The sequence below is a fragment of the Octodon degus genome, unplaced genomic scaffold (assembly GCF_000260255.1).
Source record: "Octodon degus isolate 3935 unplaced genomic scaffold, OctDeg1.0 scaffold00271, whole genome shotgun sequence".
In the NCBI taxonomy this organism is placed as follows: Eukaryota; Metazoa; Chordata; class Mammalia; order Rodentia; family Octodontidae; genus Octodon; species Octodon degus.
Window position 1 is genome coordinate 1,612,590 of NW_004524847.1, and position 20,138 is coordinate 1,632,727.

At 50.9% G+C, this 20,138-nt stretch overlaps 1 protein-coding gene across 1 annotated transcript in view; it reads left to right on the top strand.

Moving 5' to 3' along the window:
• Cdh13 (cadherin 13) overlaps positions 1 to 20,138 on the top strand; it is a 1,069,859-nt gene that overhangs the window by 865,045 nt on the left and 184,676 nt on the right. The gene's annotated exons all lie outside the window — the stretch shown is intronic.

Below are 20,138 nucleotides of genomic sequence, written 5' to 3' on the forward strand. Positions count from 1 at the left end.
CCGTGTCATCAGCTGTGTACTCATGCTGCAGCGTGTTATACTCCACTCACTGGCGCCTCCTCTCCGACTTCCTGTAACTCCCAAACCAACAGATAATTTGTGATGAACTGTTTTGCTTTTCTGCCCTTGATAAAGAAGAAAAAAAAAAACAAACATTCAATTCTTCTCTGCTTCAAAAGGAACTTAGAGACAGGGTGGGGCTAGACCTGTATGTCAGTAGTAACACAGTACAAGAAGAAAACCTGTTATCAGTTAACATTTATTGAGTGCTTGCTGGGCTACTGGTGCTGTTCAGGGCAGTTTACATGTTTAAATTTATTTATTTTCTGTAGTGACCATAGGCAGTTTCCTGTTTTCTCACTTGTAAAATAGTGATAATACCTGGTATACAAGACAGTGGTGAATTCTGGGAGACCAGGCAACTACATTTCTTATCACTGCATGGGATGTGCAAGATAAATGGTGCCTCGTGCCACTGTGACAGTCTCATCAGCTACAACCAAACTTCACAGCTCAGTGATCGTGTTACTTTGTGGTCGTCTAAAAAAAAGACGTTTGCTCGCGCTTTGCCTCCAGCGTTTGAAGGCAGAGTGCCAAGCTCACCTGGGGATTCAGATGCCCACCAGGAAGGAAATGAATAATAAAAAAAGAGTTGACTCCTAGGTTGGAATGCAAGGGAGCTAAGACGTTGCAGGACCAACATGCCAGACAGCAGCTCTGGAAAATCTGTGTCAGGACCCTGGAGAGTTCCCGTGGCCGCTGAGTGTCTGCTAAGGTCTCTTCAGATAATGCACAGCTCTGCATTAGGAACTCCAAGTTGCAAAAGGCCTGATCTTTGGTTTATATGGGGATTCTGATAAACGTGGACCTCCAGGTCCTCAAGGGATAATTCAGACCTCAGTTCTCCTGAGCTGGGTAGGGTAGTATAAATCTTCACTAGACTAGACCTCTTTAGGGAATAAGGACATCTCATCTTTTTGTCTCGTGGAAGTCCTCTCATAACCAACTACTGAAAAAAAAAAAATCCAGGAAAAGAGCAACATTGTAGCAAACACTATCCTTCTGTTCTTGTGCAACAGAGTGGACAAGAGGCAAATCTCTAATCAAGCTTGAGAAAATCACTTGGTATATTTGAGTCTTGTATATTGTTAATCTTAATTTCTGTTTGCCTCTTTCACAAGATTGGTGACCACATATCATTGTGTGGATAAAAGGAAACCCATGAAAATAAACAGCCCTGCTGGTGTAAGAGTTCAGATAAAACTTAGCTGAATGAGGGCCAGCGACATAGCTCAGCAGACTAAGTGCCTGCTTAAGCAGGTGCAGGGACCAGGGTTCGATCTCCAGCACTGCATGCCATCCCAGCCCCATGCGGAGACCAGGCGTGGTAGTGCACGCCTGTAATCCCAGCACTGGGGAGGCTGAGACAGGAGGATCGCTATGAGTCTGAGCTGTATAGTGAGACCCTGTACCAAACCATAAAAATAAAGTAGCTGAAGGAGTTATTTTTTCCCTCAGTATACCTTCCTGCACTTAGGCTGGGTGAAGAGCTTGTCTAAAGTCTTTGTGCTCAGTGTTTAGGAACACGTTGCTTGTGCTGCAACAAGGTGACCCCCAACTTGGCAGATGTACATTGGAGACACGCGAGTACGGCTGCTCCGCTGCCGGGGTGGGGGTCTGAGGGCTGTGTGTTTGGCTAGAATGTGGGGCGGCCAAGAGAACAGAGACGCAGTCCCACTCGTGCTCGAGGAATTCCAGGCAGGCCACCTGCAGCAGGGATCGCTCCTGCCTCTCATTTCTGGCAGCCTCCGGATCTCCTCCCGTGTTGCCTGCCCACCCTGAACCCGCCCCATGTCTAGGTCACCTGGAATATTTGCATCTCATCGGCATTCTTCTCTCGGTGCTCCTCCTCAGACCTTTGTCCCCTAGAGGGGCAGAGACACCTCCCTTGGGCTTGCTCCTTGGTTTCTAGCTAGCGTCGCCCTCTCCACAGTGCCTTGACCCCCGACTCCGGCCGGACGCCCTCCCCGCGCACACCAGGTTCATCTCCGTTGCAGGCACACTCTGCTCTCTTCAGCCCTCACGGCGGATTCCTCCCTGGGATTTCCATCCCTCTTCTGTTGCTCTGTTTTTCTTGCTTGTAGAACTACTCTGCGGGACTGATTACCAAGTCCCTTTTCTCCCTGAGAGCACTTCTCTGGCACAAATGGTCCTGCTCCTTGAGGACATTTGGTGGCATTTAATTCATCTCTTGTTCTCTGCTTGGATGAATTCTCAGAACTCCCTGAGAGGAAAGACGAGGTGGTGGGACATCGGAGAAATGAAATCTTTATGTGGTGGGTGAAGGTGATGAATTTTCACCTCCTTCCCCATACGTTTTCCTGCCATGGGAGGACCGCTGGGCATTCTCCCTGCTCTTCCCTGCTCTTAGCTGATTTATTCTCCTCTTACTTACGGCTTTTCTTTCTCATGCGGAACTTATCTGATTTTTCTTCTTCCTGTGTCCAGCTCGTGTGTTGTAGTTTTTGTGCTAGATTCATTACATGCTGCTCAAGACCGGGGTTTGCTTAAGTTTGAAGGCATGGGTGAGTCTCTATAAGGCAGGAGAACCGAGTTTGTCTCTCTCTTGCCTTGGACCATGGAAGTTGCCCCCTGCTTGGAAACCCTAAACAGTGTGTGTCCGGTGACCCTTCCTGGTCCTGGAGGATGCCCCGGCTCCTGGTAGGGCGGCCCCATTGCCTGGTCTTCTGCTGCAGTGAAGGGAAAGATGGCCCTTGCTTCCATCTCAGTGTACAGAGGGAGAGTCCTCTTTCCCAGTGCAGCAGAGGTGCCTGCCAGGCCAGGAGCTTCCGCTCTTCGCTGAACCCCGACTCACGCCTCTCACTGGGGATAAGTTGCTCAGTGGCCGTGGAAGTCTCAGATGTCCTTGAGGTCCCCTTTCTGGTATAATAAGATTCCAGCCTCTCAAAGGCAGCTCCCTGCTCCATTCCACACTCTCCTCCTCGGCTCTCGTCATCCTGCCGCCGCAGACCACTCGGGGCTCCGCTTCCGAAAGCTGAGCACACCCGTCATGGTTCATGCATCGATGTCCCCACAAAGCCCCACACATGTACGGACTTTGGGGAGGGCTGGGGCATGGGGCACAAGGAGTGCGTAGCTAAAGGTGACGCTGGGAGGGGACTCCTGGGGGCGGGGCCTGGTGCATCTGTCTCCCTCCGCTTGCCTTCTCTCTCTGCTTCCTGCTGCCATGCGGTGCACAAGCATGCTCTACCGGGCCCCTCTGCATGCCGCTCCGTCTTGGAGCCAGCCAATTATGGACGGAAGGTTCTGCCACTGTGAGCCAAAGTCAACCTTTCCTCCTTTAAGTTATGGGTGCCAGCTATTGTGTCTCAACAACTAAAAGGTGACGAAACCCACAGCCGTAGATGGGCTGGAGTTCGCCCCCAACGCTGACCAGGTGGACAGAGGATCACATGGAGGCCCTGAGCAGTCCCAGTGGAAACCCTCATCTCTGGTCCACTTGGCAACAGCACTGCCCACTGGCCGTGAGGTCACCATCCAGCCTCTCATTTGTCCTCTGCTTGGTATTCCTCACATGTTACCTGCAGAGGCAGAATCCCAGGAGACAGAGGAGCGGGAGCCCTAAGAGCGCGCAGTCTCCTCCCATGGTCCCTGCCTTCCTCGCCTGTTCTTGCTGTCTCCACAGCCGCACCTGCACCTTGTCCCTGGGAGGGTCCCTGTCTGCCCTTCTCTGGCAGCGTGCAGTTCTGGGCTCTGGGCTTTTGCCCTCCCTCCATCTGGAAGGCATCGAAGTGCCCGTGAGCTGCCCAACCAAACCCTGCTTGTCTTCCCTAAGCTGGATCCAGCCTCTGCCCCCAGGCAATGTCTGGCTGCCAAGGCCGCCTTAGCTGCCCCCTGGAGTTCCCCGGTGCCTGCCCATCCAGGCACCACTCTTACCACCATCCCCCCACAACCCATTGCCTTTGTTTCTGAGCCTACTGAATCAAATAGGTCGATTTAATTTTCCCTTCCCGTCATGGCAGCGCCAAGAACGGCCTAAGGCCCTAAATCAGAGACTCCAGCATTCCCCTCTCATCTTGTGCCTGATGTCTGTTACCTGGGAGGCATCCAAATGTACAGGTGCAGGTTGGGAAACTGAGGCACCAAATACACCATTGGCGTAGGCTTGGCCAGCGCATGGCAGAGCCGGTGCATTTCAAGTTTTCCAAGGCAAGACCAGGATCTTATTCACTTCTGTCTAGACATAAATTCAAATCCTGTAAGTTCTGCTGCAACTTATCACAGCCCGAGCTCCAGCGCACCCCTGCTTGCACAGAGACACCGCCTCTGCTGCATGGCGTTGTCCGCGTACGCTTCCTCTCTGCTTGGCCCAAATGCAACTCGCTGTCCCTTTAGCAGCTCTTCCCACTTTAACGCATCGCTTCTCCTCAAAAGCCCGTTCAAGGGCGCACAGTGGTCTCAGCACAGGTGCCGGTGGAGCGAAATGAAGCTCACCCCAACCGGGAAAGGAGGAAAGCCGGCTCCATGCAAAATCTATCTGCATTCCAAAAGCTGTCAAGATGAAAAATGAAGCCATGAGTTTGGCCTTTAAAAATATTAATTTCTTGTACAGATGAACTGGAGACTGGTAAAGAGAGCCTTCCCTTATCTCCTTGGAGGACCAACAGGCCCAAACCTGATCCTTCTTCTTGGGTCTTGTCTGTCATTTCCACATTTAATAATTATCTGTTCACGGCCCATTTAGGAGGCTTGTGAGCACAATGAGCCTGCACACGTGTCTGTGTCTGTGGTTACCCTGACACACCCCTCGTGGTTCAGAAGGGAACAAGATCCCTTCTGCCTCGGGCAGGGGCCCGGCTCTGGGGACACCAGCAGTGCAGGCCATGCTGCTCATAGGCAGGAGGGCTGAGCAGACGGGGACACGAGCGCACAAAGCAGGGGCTCTGCGCCAGCAGCTGGCAAGGGCCCCACCTCTCTCGCTCCTCCCTGCACCCTGTCCGTCCTCCCAGCCACCCTCAGCCAGCTCTCAGGGACACTTTCTGCTCGGCACCTTCCAGGCCTCCACCTTCTCTCCACCCTCTCCCCTCTTTCTTGGGACTGGTAGGATCTCGCAACTGCCTCTCTGCTTCCAATTGATCCAACCTTCAGAAAATCCTCCTTGTCTAAACACCCTCCCCTTGCTGAAATTCAGATGGTCCCATTTTGCCTGCTACACCAGTTCCAAATTTTTCACCATCTGGTCACAAGCCCTTGTCCTTCGCTTCTTCTGTGTGCCCTGGACCCCTGCCAAATATAAAGTCACTAAGAAACACGCCAGGCCCTTGCCTGCCCACTGTCCTTTGTATGTCCTGTCCCTTTAACTTGCGTACCCTCTTCTCCCTCATCCAGCTGGAGATCTCCTGCACATCCCTGCACATCAAATTAAACGCCCCGCCAAGCCCTCCTTGTCTCGCCCAGGTAGAACAGGCTGTATGCGGCTCAATATATGGCTCCACCAGGCCACCAGGCACGTGGCAGATGGTCCGCCCCTTGCTTCACAGAGTGTCACTGTGGGCCAGCCTGCTGAGGTCCACCTCTGGCAAACCACCAGTCCCCGTTCCCCAGGACTAACAGCAGGCAAACTGCAAGGGATGCAGGCTTGATGTCACAGCTTCTCTAGAAATGAGATCCAAATGGTATTTGGATCAGTGGGAAATGCTTGGTAGGCTTGGTAAATGCGCCTTTTTCTTTTTTTCACTCTCTAAAAGTCCAATCCCAGTTCTCATCATGTCCAAAGGAAAAGCTCCCTGATGTACCAAGGTGTAGGCCTGAGCTCAGAGATCACCGGGTGTTGGCTTGTGGCCCGTCTGCTTCCCTGGAAGAGCTGGTGATTTGAACTGGCCATCTGCTCCCTTCGTTGGACTCAGGTTCCAGCTCTCTGATGCCTGCAGCCTGTGCTTCTTGTTAGATTAGAAGGAGTCTCATTGCTGGCCTGAAGGCAAAGCTTAGCCACTGAGCACCCAAGATTCCAGCTGCCCAGGACCATGTCAGCACAGGCCTCTGGGCGTGCTTGTCCAACAGGCTCTCCACTTCCTGAGAGGCGCCAGGGCCACCTGTGCAGCCAGTGGAAGAGCCGCGTGCAATCTCCTGTGTGTCCACCCCACTCTCTGAACCCTCGCACCTCTGTTGGATGGCCTGTGGTGACATTCGTCTCTGAAGCATGCTTCTGCCTCCCCACCCTGAGCGTCACCTCCATGTGCCACTAAATCCAACACATCCTGAGTTCTGGCCTTGTCCCTGCATCATGCCAGGCAGTGAGGGTGACAAAAGCAAAGCTGCCCTCCGGCTCCCCCAGCTTCATGCTCCAGTGATGGAGAGGAAGTCTGGCCTCTTTGACAGGCAGCAGGACGAAGACACCAGGGCAGTGTGTGCACAGCCGGAGGAGACCAAATCCATTCTAGAACTCCAGAAGGTCCCCTCTCGCCCTTTTGTTATAAGCATCTGGGCCCAGCCTCGGGGCCGGCCCCCCAAGCTGAATGCTCTGAAGCAGAGAAGCCACACTCCTTCCCAGTGTGCGAGAGCTACGCTCCCCAGCGCCAGCCAAGACAGTCTGGTGACGCACAGGTATTCCCACAAGCGGCCCAGCGGCTTTCACTGTGTACTTACCAAAACATTTGGAAGCACTTCCCAGCGGAAACTGTCATCCATTCTGCTCCTTGTGGATTGTCCACGTCATTTTGCTTCCACAAAAGCAGCCTAAATGTTCTGACTGCAAGAGAATTAAAAGATGGAGAATTTTCACTCCCCAGCAGCTCTCCGGGGTTCAGGCGTGCTGGTGGGGAAAAGTAGAACTGACCATTGTATCGTGGAGGGAGTTCTCACTGCATTTGCCTTGGCTTGGAGGTAGCCCCAGATCTCACTGCTGGTTTTCTTCTTAATTCTGGTCCTTAAAGCTATAAGTATTGATCATCCAAATGATTCTTGCATTGGATTAGACTAATAGACCAAGTCTGAGCAAATGTAAGAGGATGATCTTGATGGGCAGTGGCAGACCTGAGTGCTTCCAGGCAACAGGGTCGAGGGCCTGCACCGCAGCGGGGGGCTGGGGAGCGCTGGGTCTGTGTGGGAGGCGGCATCAACCACGAATGAGAACAGAAAGAATTTGCTCCTAGAAGACCAAGGGGGAAGTATGTTCTCTCTCCCTTCCCCCTTCTTGGTCTTAACCCATCCTCAGTCAGGCCTCTCTGGTTCTCTAAAGCTGCCTCTTCTTTCTTTCCCCGATGCTGTGATTGGCATTCACACCACTGACCTCCGTGCCGAGGGGCTCTGGGCCTGCCACTCTGCATGCCACACATGCACACCAGCACCTCAAGGGCGTGCATGCTGGCTCTGCCGCTGCCTTCTGGAGCAACTTGGGAAAGTCATGTAACACTCCGGGGCCTTGGTTTTCCCATGTGCAACATGGGTGTGGTAGTGATTCTGATCTTACAGGGTGCAGCGAAGGTCAATACGAACATGTGCAGACATTTCACAAAGCTGGGAATGTAAATGCGCAGTGGAGTCATCTCTTTCCACAACCGATCCCTAGGCCTTCGGATCCCATTTCCTGGAACTCCCGCTCAGTCCTCCACGTGGCCCTCCTGAGCCACCCGTGGCCCCTGTGTGGATGTAATGCCCATGTGAACCTCATCTCAGACGTGCCCAATAAAAAGCTCCAGGCCTGGCAGCTCATAGCACCAGAGGTAATCCCTGCTGCCTTCAGTTAAATATTCTGTCCACTAATCACTAGCTAGCTTGCATTGTTCTTGGATGCATCCAGCACACAGGCAGAGCAAAAGCCATTAAACACGTATAATTGCCTGACCTGGCATTCCTGATTTTTAAAAATTGGAAACAGACCCCAGATATGCTTTGGAAATTTAAATCATGCATCATTTCTCTATAAATGTCAGTCATCATTTCTGTTTGGTTTGTTTAAGGATTTGAAGCACTCAAAGTTAAAATGCGGGAAAGTTAGGCCTTTCCCCTTGTTTTATTTCCCACTACGATGACCAATGAGGCAAGGAATCCAAACTCATTAAGTCGCACACATAAAGAAATGAAATGTATACAGCACTTACAGGGAGTGGGGGCTGAGTGATGAAGCTTTCTTCTTAGGCCTTAAACATGTTGACACACTCAATATTTCTCATCCTCAGAATATAATATGAGCGTTGTCTCACGCCATATAACATTAATATTATTTTTATGACTGTGCACAATGCAGTGACGCATTGCTGAGCTGCTGAGAAATTTAAGGAATAAAAAGGATTTAGACACTGGGGGAGTCTTGAATCACTGAACTTGGGGCCACAGACAGGAACACTGGTGGACGCCTGCAGCAGATTAGGCGGCTCCTGTCAAGTGAACTAAACCCAGCATGCTAATTTTTAAAAGGCCTGGATCTTTGAATTTAGCACCACGATACAACTTGGCTCAGCACTGCTAGCATTTAATGGTAGATAAGTGTTACCATCGTAACATGCCTCAGTGTTAGCTTCCCAAGGCAAGACTCCAACTAGGTCAGCAAAGGAGCCAAGCCAAGGGTCTATCAGCATGGTGAGCATTGAACCTGCACAAGAGAGGAAAGAGCTGTGACTCTTAACACTCATATTCCCACGGAGTCTTCCTGCACCCAGGGCAGACATCACTAATCAATTACAGCATTCTCGGTCTTTGATCCCAGAGGTAATCTCAGGATCCTGCTCTACACTGATCCTGTGGACAATGTTGCCATGGTGGATCTGGCTTGTAATACAAATTGAAACCTATCTAAGCATATTGAAAACTACAAAAAAAAAAAAAATTCAAAAGCAGAAGGAAGCCTATGTTTTGATAATGAGGCAGCATTTTTTAAATGTGAATAATTTTTTTCTTGCTACCAAGAATAGTTCTTTAAGGGCAAAATATTTAAAAGTAGGCTTCAGTCCTGACCACCATGCATGGACTCCACAGGGGTGTATTCCTGTGGCCCTCACACTCTACCCTTTCCCCCACCTATATCTGGGCAGCGTAAGTCCCTCCAGGCGCAGCGGGTCTCACACCTCAGCCTCCTCTCTGCCCTCCGCCTCAGTGGTAGCTTCCCAAGTCAGGACCAAGCCATTCCAGGCCCTGATGGGGATCCCATATATCTCCCCAGAACACACTACAAGGAGAATCATAATTTCACACACGGTTTCGAGGCCAGCAGGCCTTGCACTCACTCACTCACTCCTGGGCTATCCATGCCCTATGAAGCTCCAACTCAGGAGGAAGAAGTTGGAAAGGCATCGACTTGTGCAGACCCAGCAGGAACAGAAGCACACACCCAGCTTGTGCCTGCACGTTAGCAACAGTGAAGGCTGAAAAGTGGAAACAGCCCAGAAGCCCACCCACTGATGGATGGAAGGGAAAAGGCCCTCCAGGAGCCTTTCTGCTCTCTGAGAGCCACTCAGGCCTGTCCGAGGACACCACTGGTCATCACCCTCATCACAGCCAGAAATCCTGTATGAGCACTGCCTGCATGGGCTGTGGTCTCCATAAGGTCAGGGCTCCTTACTCACTCTGTAGTCCCAGAAATGAACCCCTCGTCAGAGTTACCTGCCGGCAACCGCGTCCATTGAGGGAACACTCAGCTGACATTTTGCTGACCACGCTGAAGCGGACCGTTGGTGCCACTTAGTACCCTCCCCCTGTTGTACAGCCAGTACCCCATCCACTCCATATATCTTCGTCACCCCAAAAGGAGATTCCAGACCCACTCAGCAGCCCCATTCACACCCTCTGCTCCCACTCCCAGGCCCTGGCGAATGAGAGTCTACTGTTTGTGTCTTCTATGAACTTCGCTATGATGGCCATTCCAGATACATGGAACCCTAAGGTGCTATGCCTTGTGTCTGGGTCTCTCGCTTAGTATGTTTTGGGGTTCAACCACATTATAGCACATGTCAGCACTTCATTCTTTGTTATGTGAAACAGCATTCCTTTGTGTGTAGTGTTAGTTACTTAGTTCATCCATTCTTTGTCACTGGGACAGTGTCTCCTTGTGGCTGTCAAGTAACGCTGTGGACATAGGTATACACACGTGCACTAGAAGATCTGCCTGGAGTTCTGGGGTAGATACCTGGGAGTGGTAACTCTAGGTTTACCTGTAGCACCATAGTGTCTGCATGACATTTCCTCATTTTAACCAACAAGACAAAGGGCTCCAGCTGCTCCACCTCCGTGCCAGTAGTTGTTCTTTTGTTTGCTTTCTAAGGGCAGCCGCCCTCACAGTACCTGAACTGCTACCTCATGGCAGTTTTGATTTGCATTTCTCTCATGATTGCTGCCCTTGAGCACCTTTCCTGTGACCACTGATCACTCGTGTGTCTTCTTTGGAGAGATCTTGCTCACATCTTATGCCCATAATTAGCTTGTGTGTCTTTTTGTTCTTGAGTTACAAGTACGCTTGGTATGCACTGGATTCTGGGCCCTCACCCAGTCATTGTACAGCTTGCTGACAATCTTCTCCATTCTAGAAGTTGTCCTTTGACTTTCTTGCTAATATCCACCTCTTGGCATTTCTAAACAACTGAGCAACTAGTTAACCCAGTACCAGATGACCGTTTTGATGTCAACACAATGAAGAGCTCCCGTCCTCCACCACAGTTGCTGTCTCCCTGTACTCCTAAGTTCGCACAGCCTGACCACAGTGCAGACTTTCGTTTCCACCCTCACCTGGGGCATCACGACGCTGTCACGGCCAGAGCAGCATAAGATGCTGGTTGTCTTGCTTGAGGAAGTGTCAAACAGTTCCTGTCCTCCCATATTCTCTGCCTTATAGAGAAGAAAGGGGCAAGACCAAATTTGTCAGCGCAGCCTTTGAAGGGCCTGCACCTCGGCCTCAGTGCCAATTAACATTTCATTGAGTGCTCAATTCTCTGCCCGCAGCTGTCAGGTCTGGCACCGCTGCTCTGGGGATGAGACGCAAGCCCTCAGGCCTGCACACTGACATTTAGAGACCCAGTGAGACATGCGTCCTTTAGCACCTTCCTGGCACTGCCATCTGAGGTCCTCACAGGTGCCCTCTTAGAAGTACCAATGGCCGTCACATCGCTTTTCAAGGAGGTAGTTGTCTGCTGCCCCATGCAGCCTGGGCCCGCGGGTTTGTGCCAGTTCTCAGAGAGTTGAGGAGGCTACGAGGGTGAGGGCCACCCTTCATGGTGCATCTCCCAGGGAACCACACATGCACTTGGAACGCCGTGACTACTTCACATTCGTTCTGATAACAAAGCCGCTGCTCCTTTCTAACCACTAACTGATACATATTCACAGTAAAAAAAAAAAAAAGAAAAAGAAAAAAGAAAGAAAGAAAGAAAGAAAGAAAGAAAGAAAGAAAAGAAAAGAAAAGAAAAGAAATTAGGAAAGGCCCCAAAGGTTAAAACTAAAATTGCATAACCTCATCCTCCAAAGATAATTGCTGCTAATATCCTGCTATGTACAGTTCTGCTCTATTTACATATTATGACATAAAAATACCTGTTTTTAGCAAAGATGGGATCTCAGTGTTCATACAGTTCTGAGACCTGCTTTTTCTTCTCAGTATAACAGAAACATTTTCCATGTCATTAAATATTCTCCTACTAGGCGTTTAGTTTTAATGTGAGCGCTTCTGGCCTAAACAGTAGCAGTCTTTAGTGCTGCAAAGAGTTGCGTTTCATGGACTCGAGCATAGTTTTTTTTCTCAGAGTTTAATGAGGAGTTTTCAACAGCCCATCTGTGAGAATTCGCCCCCGGCCAGTTGGTCCTGGGCAGGGAGGAGTCTGCATCCACTCACAGCTTCCTCAGACCCTGCGAGAGCGTCCACTCCTCAGAGCCCTGGGCCACATTCCTGGAGTAGAATCGGCTGGCGCTTAGGCTTCCAGCTGCAGACCCAGCTATGAGCTGCCGGCTGGATGAGAGCCCCCCAAAGGGGCAGTGTCCAAACAGTGGCTGGTTAAAGTGGAAAGAGGGCTGGGGTGTGTTATAAGGAAGGACAGAGGTCAGGAACCCACAGCCAGGAACTGGAGGACTTCGCAGGGCAGAGGGGCAGCTTGAGCCAAGCCACGGATGCCAGGAGTGGTTTGGAAAGGCAGAGAAGGCAGCAAATGCTTGGGGTATTTTTTCAGGCACTGAATTTGCCATTATTTAATGAGCATCTACTATGTGCGTGGTGCCACGCTAGATGTCAGGTTCGGGACTCTGAAAAGATACAGTAGTCCCTGGCCTCCAACAGCTTATGGGTTGGCACAATTCAGAGTGACAGGTGGCACGACAGCAGGGACTATCGGGTGCAGTCATGCTCATACGTCACCACTACTAGGCGTTGCACACGTATCATTCCGTTTGTCTTTGCAAACAGAAGGCAGGCACTGTTCTCCCTCTGTGTCACAAACAACGAGACAGGCTCACCTGCACACAGCCACGTGTGCAGCCGTGGTAGCGGAGCCAACCCCCAAGACCTCCCATTTGGTGAATGTGGACTCCATGCCTGTGGACAGTCTTGCGAGATCCTCTTAATCTTCCTAACCACTCTCCCAGGGAGGCAGTGGAGCTCCCACTGTCTGAAGAGGTAGTACCGGAGGAGCACAGAGAAAGCTTGTTCTGGCCCACAGAGGTGCGCGGGGTGCCTGTCGTGCTGCCTGAGCCCGAAGAGCACTGCACCCCATTCCGCCTCACTGTCCAGACCCTGGCACGAGGGCATCCTGCTGGGCCGGGGCGCCCACCCACCAAAGCGAGCCCTCCCGAGGCTCTCCTCCTGCCCCCCAAGTGTCTGTTCAGGACCTGCCTTGTCCCAGGAGCTGTACTGGTCAGTAAAGAGCAGCTCCCAGGTGGCCCAGAGCCCCACGTGGCCATGTGGTCAGCCCACATTACGTGTAAGCATGGGTAGGGTGCAGATAGACAGCAAACTGTGCTATCTATCCCACATATTATGTCTTGGATTCAGGGCGGCATCACAGAGGCGAGCCTTTGAAATGAGACACACCAAGGCAGTGCTTGCCTGGGGGACATGTGGCCACAGGCAGCCCAGGCAAGGGCACCGAGGTGGAGAGATCTGGCCTGTTCAGCCAGCCATGTGGGTCAGCGCGGCTGGCAGATGACAGATGGTGCTTTAGGCAGTGTACCTAGAGCCATCGGGAGCCGCTGGAAGACACAGAGCACTGCAGACGAGTGATTAGGGTCGAGTGAAGTGCGAGGTTTGAGTGGAAGAAAACATGCTTCAAGTGGCAAGAGGGGACTTGGGGAGGCACCTGGCTTTTACTGTGCCTGAACGGGTAGGAGCAGGAAGGGGAAACAGAGGGAAACAAACGCAGGAGGGCGAGGCGATCAACTCGGGTAACTATGAACTTTTGTCCGGGACAGTCGTGTGTTCGAGATCAAGGCCACTGAGCACCCAGTGTTCCTGTCTGTTCATCTCCAGTAGGGGTGCACTTCGCTGCTCCTCCTGGCCCTGTGACAGAGGAGAGGAAGAGGCAGGAAGCCAGGGACCTGCCCAGATCTGGCTGGGGGCTGGCAGAAGAGGAACGCCCCGCATCTACACTAGAGAGGTCACGGGAGGGACATTTACAAAGAGAAGAATGTGGCCTCCCCCACATGTGTACCATCTGTTCTGTTTACTCTGAAATGTTTTATGTTATTGAAATCCCAGCTTTTGGTTTTACATTGGTACCCGGATTTGGGCAGAGAGTCCTCCAGTGGGAGTTAAAGGAAACGGGAGTTCCATTCTCTTTGAAACAGTCGTGGTCTTGTTCTCCTTTATATAGGAAAGTCTTTGGTGCGCTTACTCGCTGATCTAGCAGGTGAGTGCACACGTGCCAATGGCAGATGTGGCCTCTTCCCACCTAAGTCTTACAGGAAGCTGTGCACCTGCAGGGCATGCGCGGTGTTTCCTACACTGTAAACAGCACTCATTACCTGGACCAGATAGAGTGGGGTAGCTGGAAGGTCAGAAATCAGTCTTTCAGGACCAAGAGTGACTTGCCGCATTTTTTAGTACTTCTGATAGAAGCATCGGTTCCAGCCACTGCCGCACGGGGCCTGTGCGCCTGTGAGTCCCTGTGTCTAGATGCTCTCCAGGATACCCGGAGATCACCCTCTTCGCACCTGCATGACTTCACTCAGATGTTACCCTCTCAGGCCCTCCTTCCCACCGCTGAGCCTCGGCCCGCCCCAGAGCTCTCTGTGCCTCTACTTATTTGATGTTTGCCCCCACATTCATCACTGCTGGCCTCATTTTCAATCTGGCTTTTCTTACGGTCATAGGGGGGGCTTTTCCAGAGGTGGCTGGGTCTACAGTGTGACTGGAATTGATTCCAGGTGCAGCACCAGGCCCAAGGGCGCTAGGACAACGGGTGTGAGTGCTCCAGCACTGAGGAGCCTGGAGACGGTGAAGGGGCAGGAGGGCGCTGCACAGGCCCCTCACCGCTTTTGCTGTCTTTGCCTGCAGTGGCCCGTCCTCCTCTGTACCGCCCTCTGCCACGCCACCCCACCGTGGCACCAGCTGGCCACGGACTGAAACTTTACACACTGTGAGCCCGGGAAACATTTCCTCCTTCAGCTGTGAGTCTCGGTAATAAAAAAACATAACTAAGATAGAACCAAATACAATCTTAAGGAGCTACAGGTGTCTACCAAGACATACCTCAAGAGAGATTTTTGTGTTTGGTTTGATTTTTTGTTTAAATACTGTTTTGGTTTAGATCTAAACTGTCCCCCAGAGATCCCAAGTGTTAGGTCTTTCTCTTTTAAACTTTAAGGTAATTCTTTACTTTGCAAATCACACAGTAAGAGGAACAATCATCCCAGCTATTCTTATATATACGTACGGAGGTTTCCCTTTCTTCTTCCTTTCTTTTCTCCTTTCCCTCGTCCCAGTCGTTCCTTCTCTTGGAGCAGCTTCCTTCCCTTTCACTTGGACTTAGATTTTGGAGAGCTCAAGTCCCAAGTAAAGCAGTCCTCGTTTCCCTGGGCAGAGCCCCACTCTCAGGGGCTGACTGTGAAAGCCCACCTGTAGGGCCTGCAGAACACCAAGCCAGTGACTCTACTGCAGTTGGCCACCTTTTCCCTGTGCACCCGGTTACACTGTTGGTGACATCTAGGAGTTACCCCGTTTCATCCTTGCCAGAGTCCTGGAGAAGGGACGTCATTGCTTCCTTTTATACAAGCAGGGGAGCTTGCCAGAGTCAGAAGTTTGCTGGGACAGTGACCCAGAAAAGGCAAAGGTGGCAGGAAGTTGAGCAAGAGTGACATGAGTCTGGCAGGAGCAAGCCACTAGGCTGAGTCCTGAGGCAGTGAGAGGACACCCAGGACTGATCTGGCTGCTTGGACAGGGGTGACACCACCAGCCAGGGTGGGAAGGGCGTGCGCTGGCCAGGGCACCACTGTGTTTGTGTGGGAAGGGCTGTGTTTGCCGACATTCAGATGGAAAGTTTGAGTACGTAGTTGGAAGTGTGGCTCTGGGAATCAGGGACATTTGGACATAGAAGAGACAGGTGGTAATTGAAGCTGTCAGAGGTGACAGAAGTGGATAGGACTGAAGGGTGAGCATGAAGGTGGCTCCCTAAGAAGGCTGACATTTGTGGATGCATTAGTTAGGCCTCTCTAGAGGAAACGAATCAAAAGAAAATACATGTATAATTATGCGAGGTGACTTACGAGGTAGGCTTACAGGATCAGGAGCAGGATACTCCACAGTTTCCTTGGCGTGCTGGAGAGATGTAGGATCCAGTAGCTAAGCAATGGATGCTGCAGAAGGAGAGGAATCAGGTGCAGCGCCAGGGCAAGCTGAAGGCCTGGAAGTGCTTGTAGTGGCCGGAATGAGTCTGCATTGGAAGGGGAGGAACCTCGACTGCTGTGACAGCCAAGACCGGAGCACTTCAGAACAAGCATGCCTCCTTCTTTCCCCTTCTGATTCCGTCTATGCTACAAGCCTGCAGGTTGAGCACACTCCTCTCTGGGGTGGGTCTTGCCACCTCTGCTTGCCGATCTATGTGTCAGTCACCCACAGACATAACAGAACTGGGCTCTCCTTGTTTGCTGGGCATGTCTTGATGCTCTCAAGTCGACATATATTTACAGTCACAGGAGTCTTTGGGGAGGTGATTTGAAGAGCCACATTTGAGGATGAACCTCTGAAGAGAAGTCTCATGTTCCCAGGTCCTTCCACCTCAGACTGTGGGATGGCTAAGGTGTGTGTGCCCATAGAGAAGCCTGAGCTACCTCCTCTATGGGCTGTGGGCCACGGGGCAGGTGACAAGCACTGTGGCTCCTCTAGAGCAGTACAGCTGAGGGGGCAGGGAAGGGCCTGTGATGCACCCGTGAAGAGCTGTGTGTCTGGGGGCAGCAGAGTCCGCATCTGTGCTGGGGAAGCAGCATCCACGCCGTGTCCACAGCAGAGGCGAGTTACCACCCAGGAGGAGTCACGTAAAGTGTGCCCTCAGTCACGACTGGCCTCACATATGAGCAGCTTGCGTTACGACTGGAATTTTAGGTTTCACTTATGACCGAAGTCTTGAGTTATGACCCTAGTGTGCAGTTGTCAACAGACTTCATCAGTCTGAGCCCAGATGTGCATCTGTGGATGTGACTGTGGCCAGCGCTTTGTGTAATTGCTATCAAATTGCCACAAAACAGCTAAGGAAGGAAAGGAAGATAAAGAAAAGAGTCATAACCGAAAAGAAGGGAGTTGTGGAAAAATATGAGAGTGACATTCCAATGGCAACCAATCTCACTAATATGTGGAAACCCACCGTCTGTGAAAACCCACCATCTGGACAATCGTACAGAGAAAAGCTCTATATGAGGAAGCTCGTGTTGCTAAAGGTGTTAACCCAAATCAGTAAGTCCTGAGCAACAGTGTCAGACAAAGTGGAGAGGCTGCTATGGGTGTGGATAAACAAAGGGCAGATGGCAGGTCATTGCTGATTTGAATCTGTCATCTGTGAGAGAGCTAGGGCTCTAAATGCAGGTCTTGGGAAAGATAATCTACCAATGGGTGATCGTGGAGAACATTTCGTGACAGGAAGGGGTAGTTTTCAAATAAGAACTATGGTTCATGGTATAATTAGGCATGGAGAGGAAGCCAGCGCTGATAAAGGATGCTGAAAATTACACATACGACCTCAAAATGATGACACACAGACATGATTTTTTGTCATCATCAAGTTTACAACTGTGGTAAAACTGGTCTTTTCTGGAAAAAAAAATGTCCAGGAGAAAATACATGGCTTAGGAAGAGAAGAACATGCCAGGCCACAGGCCTACGAAGGATGGGCTAACCTTATGGCTCTGTGCCGATGTAAGTGGTGACCTCAGGATAAAGCCCCCCTGAGCTCATCACTCTGAGACCCCTAGAGTGTTGAGGAAACATAAAGCCACGAAGAACAGGCCAGGGGTCACATGGAATTCTAATATAAAAGCCAGGGTAGCAAGAGTACTCCTACTTGAGTGGATCAGGCAGGGTGTCTGTCCTATTGCTAAGCGGTATCTAGAGGACAGAGGTTTCCCACTCAAGGCTCTCCTCATCCTGGACAGTGCTCCTACCCTCCCATGAGATTTGTAGGAAGAACTGGCTGAAGGATTTCCATGGCCCTGAGTCAAGTTTCTGCCACCTAATACAACTCTACAAAAGCCTATGGACCAGCAGGTTACCCCTCACAGTAAGAAGCAATGCTCCAAGGGACTGTCCCTGAGGTGCTTCCAGATGGCCTTGTGTACAGATTTAACCCTTAAAAAGTTCCTGAAGGCACAGTACAGAATCCTGTCCTTTGGGAGTTAATTGAGAAATCCTGGGCCAATGCTTTAAGGACACTGAGATCTGCCTGGTAGAGAGTGTGGCCTAAAATTATACAAGAAAGAGACTTTGAGGGGTACATAGAGGAGCCTGAGCCTTCAGTTGGCCTTGTGGTTGATGACACTGTCACTACAGAGGAGCTTGGAGGCTCCCAGGTAGACTGGTGGTGCTGAGGAGCTGGGAGATGAGCACTCAGAGGAACTGTCTACAGAGGAACTTCAGGAATGTCTGGCGGAGCAGCAGAGGAAGGAGGCTGAGGAGCTTGCTGGCGAGGAGGGGGGTGTCAACAGTCAGTGCAGCAAAGCTCTTCTGGAATAAAGGAACACCTGAAAAACTGGACAGGGTGATGAACATTTGTAGAGAAGGCCCGCCTGGGCAGAAAGAGCCAGTCGTTGCTTTCACTTTCCTAAGGACAATTGTTGGGGACCACAAATTACACATTGACTTGCCTTTGCCTAGTAGGCCAGTATTGGAACGTGGAGCTCTTGATTCCTCTGGTTTGTGAGGCTCCGAGAGCAGGACGAGGTCTGCAGAGGACAGTGCAGGGAGAGGAGTGCCAGGGGTGAGGGCCAATCTTAACTTCTTTCCTTTGTGACATTAAACGTGCCCATTCAACCACGACTTTTGCCCTCTCCCAGGTAAAGTGCTGTGCCCTCCCCTGCATGAGCTAAATAACAAGGCTGCCAGCTGCGGCCCTCAGAGCACCTGGCCATCCCAGATCCCTGCTGCGCCCTACTTTTTGCCTCTTGCTCTTTCTTTTCTCTTTCTCCACGCACTATAGCATCCATCAAGAGATTGGGGACTCACTTCAGGCATCCCTGACAACTGGCACCATAGAAAGGGTTGCTAATAGACAAGGTCATGCCACTCTACAGAAGTGTTCAAGACAGAAACAGACAACCTTAGACCAGTTTTTAGTTCTGAAAAAGCAGAGCCAGGACAGGTCCTAGTAGGCTACAGACTCTCCCAGGGAAAGGAGGGACACCAGAGAGCCACATGCCTGATGCTCTTGTGGAAGGAGACTCTGCTTCCAGAGTCCCTGCAAGCCACAGATGTCAGTTTGAATGGTGAGTAGAGTAGAAAATTGTTGTTTCTGGTAAACCAGGCATACTTTATAACATTTAGGTGAATACACTAGGAAAGTTATTGGTGTTTTGGTAAATTACACACATTATACAACCCTTTTTATTATGGAAAGGTTAATTAAGGGGTGCTTTAGGATGTTTGGAATGTATTAGAGGCATTTCCATTATTTCCTATGGGAAAAGTAATCTTGACTTACAACCCACTTGAGTGGCAACCAGCCCTCATGGAAGAATTAGCTCATAAGTCAACGGTTCACTGTATTTCTTGCAAAGAGTAGGCATTGGATGCATGTGGCCAGGACTGTTCCGATAGCAGGGTCTGAGAGGAGCCCGGCTCTACAGACATGGCACAGGCCTGTGTGGAATGAGGTGGGAAGGTGCAGGGCACGAATGAGATCCAGGAGGGGTGTGAGGCCCAGGGCATGTTTTGACCACAGTTATGGGGTCTCTGGCCCCTTTAGGAGAAGGACAATTAGGCATTAGACTTTCCCCCTGAAGAGACTAGCAATAGAATTCAGTTCTCCTTCACTTTGAATCGGACTCTGGAGAGAGTCCAGTGGGAAGGCAGAGGCTCTATTTATTGTTATTTTTAAAAATAAAATAAAAAGGAGCCCTTAAAGGGCATGTTTGTAGGTTTTATTATTTGTGAGGAAAAACACACTCAACCTTATCAACATTCTATCTGTCTCCAAGGCTCAGCCGGGAAGGGCAAGACCCTGTGTTAAGTCGTGGCTTTTGGCTTTTTGCTCCTTGCCTGACAAGCCTTCCAGAGTGTTAATAGGGCTCTGGCTTTGTCAGCTGAGCCAAGAGGATTTCAAGAACAAAATGGATGATGCTGCCAAGGTTGCCAGGGCTGCCCTGTAGTAGGGCAGGGCCTGTCATCTTCAAGACATTGGGCAAACAATGCCAAAGGAAGGTGGCAGAAAGGGCTGGCATCCCGTGGCTGGGTTATTCTTGTTGCTTTTCCTCCGTCCTCTGTAGCTTCATTCAAAACATAGCAGTGATGTAATTGGAAACCAACCTATGTGGCTTTGTCCCTCAGATGATTTAGAACCAGTTCAATTTATTTTCAGAGATCGTAACCCGATGGCAGCGTCGAGACAGAGTCCCCAAGTGCTGTCTTGTCCATGGCTAGAGTGGCCTGGTACCACGGCTGGTTGATGACTTGCAAACCTGGCCCCTTTGCTTTGCAAGCTACCTGGAATTATTGGCAGCAACAGAGC